The sequence below is a fragment of the Falco naumanni genome, chromosome 5 (genome assembly GCF_017639655.2).
Source record: "Falco naumanni isolate bFalNau1 chromosome 5, bFalNau1.pat, whole genome shotgun sequence".
NCBI lineage: Eukaryota > Metazoa > Chordata > Aves > Falconiformes > Falconidae > Falco > Falco naumanni.
In genome coordinates, this window is record NC_054058.1 from 42,824,932 (window position 1) to 42,836,444 (window position 11,513).

Below are 11,513 nucleotides of genomic sequence, written 5' to 3' on the forward strand. Positions count from 1 at the left end.
CTGCCAACAAGCTCATCAGCCTTGGTGCTGTTTGTTACTCAATTCACAATAACAACCACAGCTGCCAGGTGCTGTTACCCTCAAAGCATCAAATTCAAATAAGATAGACAAGAAATATATCAAACCAAAAGCAAGACAATCAAGAAGAAAGCTTACATGATCTTCAGTAGGGCCATGTTTGTTTTTGAATTTTAAAGTTTGGGACATGAAAGTCTTGACTTTTTCTGTCTCCTATGCACACATGCAACATAAAGCTCTTCTTTCACATTATGAAAACACTACTCTCATAGCCTGCAGGCCAGTCCCCACATTATTTTTTTTCAACTGAAAAAGCCCCCAAACAAAACAATTATTTTTATTTGAAATTATTTTGCAATTATTCTCCCTCACAGGAGCTCCACCAAAGCAGCCCTATTTTATTTAGCATTACAGATGTAGCCCAAATTTCTCTACTCCCTATTTTGACATGGAGTGCTTACCAAACATTGACTACCACAGTAATAAAATTTAAATCTGCATGATTTATAACATTATTGCAACTCATTCTTTGAGGAATATCTGCACACTACTGCAACCTCCTGCAGGAAGCTTTTAGCCCACAGAGGCAAGATTCACTCTGAGTATTTACAGCAGTACAGTTCAAACTGTGGCTTATGATTTTGGTTCTGCAGGTCCCAGCTTTGGTTCTCTGTGTTTTGGCTACCAGGTGACTGCTGTGTTGTAAATCCATCTGGAAAGTTATGACCACGCAGTGACACGGTCATGATGGCAACTATAATTCTAAGCCTGAATGCTGACAGCAAGCTTCCTTTGCTTCTGCATTTTTAATGCCTGAGCTAACTAAGATTATTCGAATTGCTTCAACCATTTAAAATATTTATGCTGTTACGGAAGTCTTAAGGTCATAATCAAATTGCTACTAATAGAAGCAATGTATTACTGGAGTCAGTGTTTGTGATTCTTAACTTTTTTCTGCTATGTGACTCACACTACTCAGTTATTTAGAAGTGAGTATTTTTAAAAGGACTGACTTTCTCACTGAAAGGACTCTTTGCTTAAGTACAGTCACAGTAAAACAGATCCAAGAAATTAAATTGAAGGAGTAAAACAAAAAGGAAAGCATAAAAACTGATTCCTGCATTATTATTTTTAGGCATTCAGTATTGCACTATATGATCTGCCAGAGAAAGCTGGAGGAAAAGCAGCAAATTCAAGAATGTACATTCAAAATACATTTAAGACCTGACCTGGAAACTCGGTTTCTAAAATAGGCAAGGCCAGAAACATCTCCACACTTGTAACTGCGAGCATCTGTGCAGAAGCTGCTGTTTACTCTGCTATGCTGGTTTGGAGGGGAAAGAAGGGGAGGTCTGCCTCCTGGTGCAGACCTGCATTTCCTAGTGCAACTCCAGCTTTTGAACTGGATCAAACCTAAATCCCGGACCCTAACAGGCAAGCAGAAACCTGGAGGTGTCCAGACTCCAGATCTGGATCTCTTATTTGCATTTTGTACATGTTTCTAACTCCAGGGAAGAACAGGAGAGTGAGAGTAGCTTTAGATCTGCGTAACACTGCAGTTTAAATCATCGTAACAAATCTTTCTGAAGCATGTCAGGGTACTTAATCTCAGTTCCCTACCTCGGCTCACTTCCTCCAGCCCCCCAGCTCAGCAAGCAGGGGAGGGCATAGTCACCCTGCTCTGCACCCCACTGACAGACACCATGGTGCCAAGCAAACAGGGTGAGGAAATACATCTTGCCATCAGAGGAGACACTGTGCAGCAGAGTCCTAAAAGCTGCGTGTGAGCAGAAACAGCTGCTGTGTGGGGATGGCCAGGCAGCAAACTGCTGGGAAGCAGGAGCTGCTGGCAGGTCAGATGGTGCTGCAACAGGAGGTGCTGGAAGGGCAGCCAACCATCAAGTCATAGCTGTGCCTGCAGGTTTGCAAGGAGGAAGGGTTCATGCGTCAGGGTACCCCTTTACAAAGCTATCTTCACGCACCTACACGAGATACTGTGTCTGGCTAAGACGTTACTTTTTATGTTTGCATTTCCACAGACCATTTAAGTAGTTTTGTTTTCATGAACTAGAAGGGATTTGGAAATCCTGTGCAGGCCTCTAGCCTCATGGCTAGAGGCAGGTAGAGCTGAACCTTGTGGGACAATCAGCTGCAGTAGGAAGGGCTGTAATAGAGTGAGATTTCTAGATCTAGAGGTAACAGAGAAACAGAGAACACCCAGAAGTAACAGGGATCTCCACAGCTTGTAAACTGCATCTAAGTCTTTAATTGTTGCACCATGGCCCCTGTGGTGGGGCTGCACTGCATGACTGCCAGTGACATTGTACGGGTGCTGATGGCACCATGATTCCTCATCTGCAGGAGAAACTAATTATGAAGAGCTACTGAACCCAACATACTGAATGCAATGCATCCACAAAGGCATGTTGGGAAGCCACTGTCACCTACCATCTGTGAGCACTTCCCTGTCCTTTGGGTCTCTGAAATAAGCAGCATGTGGCTTGCAGCCCCCATGTTCTGCAAGAGCACTCATGCCTGATTACAAGAAGGAAATGTTAGGTGTCATGTCCTTGGAAATGCCAATCTGCATTACCAATGAGATACTCAAAATCCATGCCAGATGCTAATAGCTGTGTACCCAGAGGAGCAGCGAGGAGCCATGGCCATGGCTATGGTCATAGCAAATCACGTGGTGAGCAGCAGTGGTTTTAGCTACTGACCTCTCTGTCCCACAAGTAACCAGGATCACACAGAAAATGGTGTCCTACTATGCAAGTATCATACCTCTGGAACACAGGTTGAGCTGGTCAACAGAAAGCAGCGCTGCTGGTGGTAGCCAGAGTCAGTTATGACAGAACTGACATGGAAGGAGAGGGACTTCTTTGCCAGGAATGCACCTCCCTCCAGCCTGCCTGGGTCAAGTTCCCAGCAGCACTGGAGATTTTCTGCAAGTATCCGCAGGGCTGTGACCAAGTTGGTGTCTATCTGAGCATCACTGGTGCATGACAGTGCTGCTCATGCTCTCAGCAGTGATCCTCAGCAAGGCTTGTCCACATATATTTACACGTTCCTGGGTTTGATATGTACAGCTGCATGTGAGCTATTGCTGATCCTGCTACAAAGCTCTTCAATGGCAGTTTATTCAAGCTGGTTATGTATTTACACAATAGGGTATGAATCCTAACTGCCTGCTTTCCTTGCTATCCATACATTCTTTTCACCTCACCTTAAGCTTCTATTCATTTCGTTTGGAACAGCCTACTTCCATCTTAAACACTTCTGGAAAAAACAAGCAGAAAACTCTCTTCAAATTAGCGGGATCATTTCTGTAAATGTAACTTTTGATATTAGCCTTGAAATTTTACTTTAGATTTGTTTGCCACTACCTGCATGATGATTTTTCTGCAATTTAAGTTATGTGCTCTACTCTGTCCCATCATTTAGTTTCAGGATGCCTTTTGTCTGTGACATCCACAAAACAGCTCTGTTGTATCTAAATCTGCCTAGGCTCAAATCCCAAAGAACCACACTGTCTTTTAGTTAAAAATCATCTGGCTTACCCAGCAGAGATGTTTTTGCAGTCTCTTTGTAAAAAATTGCTCTTTATGTTTGTTTTTTTTAAGTGGTATTTCGAAATAAAATGTCACCATTTGTCTGTACATCATAGCTCATCAGTACAAATCAATATTAATCATAAAGTTTGAAATTGAACTCAAAGACCTAAAATATTTTTGAGCACTTTAAATATTCAAAGCATTTGAGTGGATTTCCAGCATCATCTGTTATTAGTGAAGGGGTTTTTTACTGGAGAAATAGACTTACTTCTGATTATCATGGTATAGCAAACCTTGCTAATTACAAGAAGTAGAAAAACTATTTTTCAAGGTGAGACTAAAGAACAAAGTATGGTGGTGTTCATTGTTTTTCAAAATAAAAATAAAATTGTGAAAATTTTGATTTTACAATATGTGAATTTCACTTGTGGAGTTAAACTAGTCATAGCACAGATGCTGTCCATCAGTGCAGACAATATTTCATCATTTCAAATCTGTTCCCTATGAAAGCTTCCAAAGCTCAAAAATGTGGTACATCACCTGAAATTGTTGATATTGGTGACATTTTAGATAGTCTTACAGGAGGCATTTGCCACACTAGAAATACCTTATAAATGTTGGCCTGTTAGGGTCTGCCTAGTTTTATTTAATAATGGAAGCCACTATGGAAATATTTAAGTTACTAGAAAATATCCCTGGATTTTAAATGTCTGTAGTAGAAGACAGAGTTCATAGTACAATTTCTGCCCAATGGCACTGTTATTTTTAATGAATGCGTATGCAATGCAGCCCGTCAGGTCAGTGAACCCTAGCCTGGCTTGAAATGTTTGTACTGCTGGAACCAAAAGGACTGTATGCCCACAGGTGATCTCGGAGGGGTGACCGCCACAGTGATCCAATGTACCCAGTCCTGGAAATAAAACACATTAACCAGGTCTGACTGTGCTTCCTTCCTTGCCTTATAGAATACACAATATTTATGATAAAGCTTTGTAAATGAAAATCAGAGCAGTTTCTCTGCTTGGTCAAGCTGCACAGTCTTATTCTGAGTGATTCATTCATTGAGTCAGGCAGCCATGCATGCAGTCATTCATAAGTAATGCCACACTTCCCTTCAGCATGCAACAATGATTTACCTCCCTGTTGCCTTTCAGTGTTTGTTCAGCAAACAACTAAGCTAGAGAGTTCCTATTTCAAGCTTTACCCTTATTTTTAAAGAAACAGTGCTACCTAGATGCATGCATACACAAAGCTGTACAGAGACCGAGTGCAGCTGTCGGTAAGAAATCGCTGCAACTCATGTTATCCCTCCCAAAATATTCTGTCTTTACTCATCAACCATGAGAAGAGGTTTGTACTTACAAGCAAGATTTCAGCCCCTTTTATACTCATGCCTTGACACAAGTGGGCCTATGAAAACAGACACATCTTAACATTCACCAGGGCTCCTAGAAAAAGACTGACAACTCACCCTCGCCTCATGCAATGAAACTTGGAGCACCAGGATTTGATTTTCTGTTATCAACAATTTTTTGCTAATTTCAGCAACTAACAGAAAATAAAAACATACAGAAGATCACTGACCAAGGAAGAGCTTTTGACCTTTGCATTTTTAAGGAGTTATGAAGAATGAAGATCTGGCCAGAGCTGCAGATTGGGCAATAACATGTGCCTGATTCTTGTAAAATTATAGCATAGAGCATTGGTCTCATTCAACTTTACACCAATAAAAGTGAAACACCAGTCTAATGTAATCATTTTATACTCTCCCCACTTTGAGAAGGGGAGCAAGAATAAGTTTACATGGAATGAAAGCACTGTGTGACACTGCCTATATGATCCCTGAGTCTTTTGGCGCCAGCTGTTTTCTGTTTATAGTGAAATTACAAGGTCAATGGAAGTAAATATTAGCAAATACATAGCTCATGGCAACCATCACAACTAACAAAAACAAGTATACAGGCACGCTTTGGGTGAAGCAAAAAGGTGACGCAGCATGGGTACATCCTGCCCTTTTGGGGAGGGGAAGAGATTATTTTTCCTCATTTCTAAGTAGACTTCTGAACTGAACACACTCTGGTTGAGAAAGCTGGCCTTTAACAATGTTTTATTTCAGGTAAATCCACAGGGGAAAAGTAAATGGAAAGTAAAAAGATTTCTGCATGTGACATGTTCATACATCCCAAACATCTGGGGTATCACATTTAGAAACACTTTGTGGATGTGTTTTCATTAGTCATAAAAAAAGTCAACTCATTTTTTCCTGTTTTCTCAAGATTTCAAAGCTCTACACTGTATCCTTAAACATAAATCATTAAATTATGTTTCAAGCTTAAGGAATTTCATGCTTTTAAATTCTTTTGAAGTTAGCAGATGATTTTATTTTCCTGTTGTGTTTTTTTAATTTCGGTTCTTAAAAAAGGAACTTCAGTTTATCTTCTATTATTGTTCTCTTTTATAGCTCTTCAAAGGACACCCTTATGAAAAGGTACATATTCGTGTTAAAGAATAATGTTTTGAAACTCTCTGCTGTATTTTTAATTCCTTGGTAACAGCAGGCATTTAAAAATCCCTGTTTAATTTACTTTTCTTCTTTTTAATCAGATTTTCAACAAAATTAAAATTGTTTTCTTTGCATTTTTGCTTCTTCACTTTTTGATGTATCTAATATATTGCACCAGAAAAGCAGTTATGTTTCTCCCCATTTTTCTGCTGTCTTTTAAATTCTGAAGCATTTTAATTTTAAGAATTTACTGTATTCTGTACAGTGTATGACCATTGTTCCAGATAGCAGTCTATTACAGATATTAACAGTTTATAAAAAAGAAAAATGTATTTGCAGAGAATATGGGCATTGCCATGTTATGTATTTACTGAACTATCTGGATGAAAATAATTTTAAAAGGAAAAATGAATTTTCCACTAAGCGATAAATTCTATAAAGTGGCTAGCTAATGCAGAAAACATTGATTGCTTGTCAAAAGAAACAAACACCCCAAAATCTGAAATACTTTGGTGGTTGTACTTTATCTCTCTGCTTCTGAGTTTTGAGACAAATTTTGTCCAAGTAATTAGATGAAATATGCACGCTGGAGCTGTGAATGATTCATTTTCACTGTAAAGGATTTCAGCCTGACTTTGTGTCAGGGAAGCAGCCCTCCATTGCAATGAATATAGGCATGCAACTCTCTGAGAGAGATCCCAAACTGATACACAATGAAACAAATCAAGGGACTTAGCAATACTAAAAGGCTATGGATGGGATACGAGAAAGACAAGCGTTGTAGGGTAGCCATGGACATGGGATTCTGCTAGACTAATTTGGACTCAAGATTTATAACCCCACATACCTTCCAAAAACTTCTCTGGGCTCTGATTGCTCATATGGACAAGCATTAAAATCCATTATACATGACCATAACCACTTCTCCAGGACACAGGGTGAAATCTTGGTGCACAGCAGGTATATTTTTAATTCAGTATTACTATTACGTATTTTATGTGACATATGTAACATTCAGTAATACTATTATGTAGTTAATGTAACAATTATCACTTTATATAAAAGTGATAAATGTTACAGTAAATGCAGTAGCTCCTTTTCTGGCCAATATTTTGCACCCAGCCTGGCCACTTCTCTACTTAGCTGGGTACAGACCTATGGTTAGAGCATGGAATGTAACCTCTTCCTGATTAAACAACATTTGCAAAATAAATATTAACCTGACAGGGTTTTGGTGTACTGATTTTACATACCTACCTGATCAAAGAAGTTAATGTTCCCTCTTCTGCTTGAGGCAGAAAAGTGGAAAGAGCAGTTGAAGCACAATCAACTACCAGTGTCTTTCCTGATATGACTTCATACTAACACAGCTATTATCGTTACTATAAAGCAGCAATAATCTGCTCTGCAGGTCAGTGTGGAACCTTAAGTGAGGCTGGGTTGTCCTGGCATAGGAACAACTGGGCAAAATTTAGGTCCTCCTAAGAAACCTCAGAGCTATAAATATTAAAGTATCAGAAATGTTATAATTATCTGCATTATTCAGAGGAGAAAATAAGGCAAATGAACCTGAAGTCTGCATCAGCATTAGGAACTGAACCCAGAACCTGTGGTATCACTAAATTGCTGTTTGGCAAGTAGTCCTGCCACACAGTCACTTATGTAGGCCAGTGCAGCAACCCCTGCCATTACCATTTGCTTCTCTGGTTCATTTTTAATTGCCTTTGTTCACCTTTCTGAAACCTCAGCGGTGCCCCACTCCTGCTGTTCTGACCTTGTGCTCTTTGTAGTGTGGATGGCTGAGAAGACGTTGTGGTTGGATTAGCTGAATGCAAATCTGTTGCTTTTTTACACAAGAGGGAAGGAGCCTGTGATGACTGAAACATACACACAGCCATTATTTCCTTCCTCACAAAGGACCTGCCCTTGTTCTTTCCGGGGCAACTTAGACTGTCTACACTAACCTCATATCTGAAAGAAAATCTCTGCTTTCCATATACTGCATGATGGTGAGTCCTGGAAACACTAAACTCACCTACAAGATAAGAGTCTAGTGGGATTATATGCTGGTGAGGACCACTGACTATTGAAACTACTCTGACTTGTTAGTTTGTACTGCAGCAAGTGCCCCTTTATTAATTTGCTGCATGCTATCTAAATCTCAGGTTGCACGTCTTGTGGAGGAGGTGTTGTTTTAGGATTATTACTCTGGACAGCACAGTGGGTGTCATATCCTCTTTGGAAGCCCGACCACAACACAGAGAATGAATAATCACCAACATGAGTCTACAGAATGAGCATTTTTCATGTGCCAACCTCCCTATAGAAGCACAAACAGCTCAGTCATCAATGTGCTGTTCATCAAGTCATTTCCAAATAACAACTCCTGTAAGAACCAGGATATTATGGGTTGAATGGCATTTCTGCTCTACTTTTCTCTTTCACTTTGAATCCAGGCAGGCACCTTGAAGCCACATGTAGAAGCTGCAGTGACACTTGCTAGAAGGCTGAGCTGATTACTTTCTGCTTCATGGGCTGCTGAGACTCCAGGCACCGTGTTCTTTATGGTACTGATTACCCTTGCATTTTAGCCCATCAAACATTGCATATCTGCTGAGCTATCCAACTTTTATTCAGAAAGCTAAAAACCTGTACCATCATCCAGCACTCTCCAGATATTACAGCAGCACAATCACTCTACTGTTCAGAGTACTTTGTTCCTGTCTCTGTGAATTATGGGGTGTCACATCATGGCATGTGTTGCTAAAGTAGGAGGTAACTTAACATAACATGACATAATGGGATACAGCCTGTGGGTGCAGGGAGAGGGATGGGAGGGGAAATACAACTAGACCTGTATCTGATGAAAAATCAGTGGCCAAAATTTTAGCCACACGGTTACTTGTATCTTACCTACCAGGTTATTCAAGGAAAGAATCAAAATTTTGTTGCACAGTGACCTAAAAGAAAAGTAATTTGATTACATAGCTGTAAAAAATTAGACTCAATATCTTTATTTGTATTTCAAATAGCTCATAACTTCTGCTGATCCAAAAGATGCCCCATTTTGTCAGCATTAGCAGCCACTGTAAATTTAAATGTTCTGCAGAAGCCCTTCAGTTCCACCAGAGTTTGGAATAGACATGGGATGGGTTTCAAAACCCATAGGTTTCTGTCAAACACATATGTATTATTTCCTGTCAAGCTCATCACTTCTCACTCCTCCTAGCCTTGCAGCTCCTTAGCAGCAAAGGATCCACCAGTATGCCCTGGGTTCGGAGCTCCTCTCACCTGCAGAGATAATTTTGGCACTTGTGGTTCTCATTCCATGGCAGATCAGAACCGAATGTCAAAGTGACGAAATCCTTTGTGGAATGGCTTTACCTTTCCGCACACAACCCTACTGAAATCTTGTAGAGAACCAAATTAACTGCAGAACCACTGTTGCAATGACACATAAAATCAATTCCTTGGGAGACATTAGGGTTTAGTCACACACCAGGCTTCTGTTCCTCTTTTTCTCTTGTCACCTACACCTAAGTATGCTCAGCAGCAGGCAGCAAGGAGTCTCTCAAGAGAGGCATACATTAGCCTGCAGCCTTACTGTTCTTGAGGGAGAAGTACTTTCCCTGCACTAGAATAATTGTTTTTAATTGCAAAACATCCTCTGCCTCAATAAAAATAAGATTCCCTTTGGCAGATTCAGACAGGCCAATGATTATTTATTATTTGTAATACTATTACACATAGGAACTCAGTCATGAATCAGAATCCCAAAGGCCATCATGCTACATACAGATGAATCTAAATGTACTGTTTCATATCCTTCCATTTCTGACAAAGTTTTTCGATAAGTGGGTCATTGAATTAGAGAAATGGGCACAGACAGCAAAGAGCACTGGAAAGTTGTTCCCTGCAAAGTGCTTGTCTTCTATTAACGTGGTACTTGTCCCATGGAGTGTTTTTGAGCAATGCGTACAGGGTTAGTTTCTGAAAGCAGAAAAAGGGAATGGAAGAAACATTTCAAATGGCTGAGAAACTTTCAGAGAACAGAGAACAAACAAGACTCTTTTATCTGCTAATTAAGAAAATGTATTATATCCTGTAACCCTACTAGATGCAAAAGTTTATGTTCTTATTAAAGTACAACCCTTCTTTCAGCTCTATTTTTAGTATTTTCTGATAAACTTTCAGAACAAAAATCAGGATTCTCTTCTGTGATTTACCAGATCACTGGCACCCACTTTTTTTTGCAGCTGTTCAGTTGTTTCTGAAAGGTAACTCAGAACAGAAGAGCTATGGAGGGTTGTGTCTCTGCACATTTAATGAAGACCTCCCCCACTCCAAACCTGCCAGTTCCATCAGGTGCACACCAGAAGGATTCATTCTAGTTCCCTGTCTAACTGCATCTCTACAACACAAAAACAAACAAAAACAACAAAAAAAAACTTCCCAAACGCTGGTTACCTCAGAAAAGAGTTTGCTCACAATATGCTTTCCCTGCAGTCTAAATGTTTATAAAATCAGTACAATAGGCCTCGAAAGTCTGTCTGTAAGGGCACTGTCTGATGAATCACACTCATGTTACAGATGCGAGCGAAGATGAAACGGAATCAGCAACTCACTGCATCTTTGCTGAGTTGGCAGAAAACTCAGACATCGTAGCTCTGGATATAAGAAAACATAAGCAAGAAAGTAAAGTAAATCTCCCTATTCCCTGCAGATAGCTAACTCCACTCAACTTTGAGAAATTATTAATGGATGTCTTTCTAGACAAAAGTTAAAAATGCATTTTAAAGAATAAGGAGTAAACTCAGTAGTATTTTATGTTTTCTGGGCTAACATCACCCTCCTTAACTCTACTTTTGTGTGAATGTTTATAGTAGACTGAAACTCAGTTTTTCTATATTTTTCCATCTATTTGCCAGTTGCTATGTGAAACTTTGCTGTGTTTTGAAAAGATGATTTAGCAGGATCAACCAGATGTTCCTTGTGGGTTGATGTTTCAGCCTGGGTAAGGAGAGGATGAATTTTCATTCTGTGGCTCTAAATACATTTCCATCCTTCCTTACACAAAGTCCCTCCAATGGTGGGGAAGGATTCTCTCCTCCCAACAAGGACACAGAAAGGGGATGGGAAAGAATTGATTTTCTCAGGTGCCCAGCCCGCATGTATTGATTACAGGCCCAGGGACATACATATAGCTCCCCAGATTTGGAGTCAATGAAGGAACTTCTTCTTGTTTCAGGTTCTTTCAGAATTTGAGAGCCAGAGGGGAGTAAATTAATTTGCCAGCTGCTGTGATCTGGGCATGTCTAAAATTATACTTCTTTTTTCAGCAGTAGTGACGTTTTGTTGTCTTGTATCTTCAGACAACGGCAAATCTGGTGGGTTGGTTTGATCAGCTGAGTTTTGAGAACTGAGGCATTTGATCTGAC

General features: G+C 40.0%; 1 long non-coding RNA gene across 1 annotated transcript; it reads left to right on the forward strand.

Moving 5' to 3' along the window:
* Window positions 1-5,632: 5,632 nt before the first annotated feature.
* LOC121088177 lies at window positions 5,633-9,278 on the forward strand. The gene is made up of 3 exons (XR_005827861.1): window positions 5,633-5,688; window positions 6,034-6,060; window positions 8,532-9,278. It is a non-coding gene; the product is annotated as an uncharacterized LOC121088177 (long non-coding RNA).
* Window positions 9,279-11,513: the final 2,235 nt, after the last annotated feature.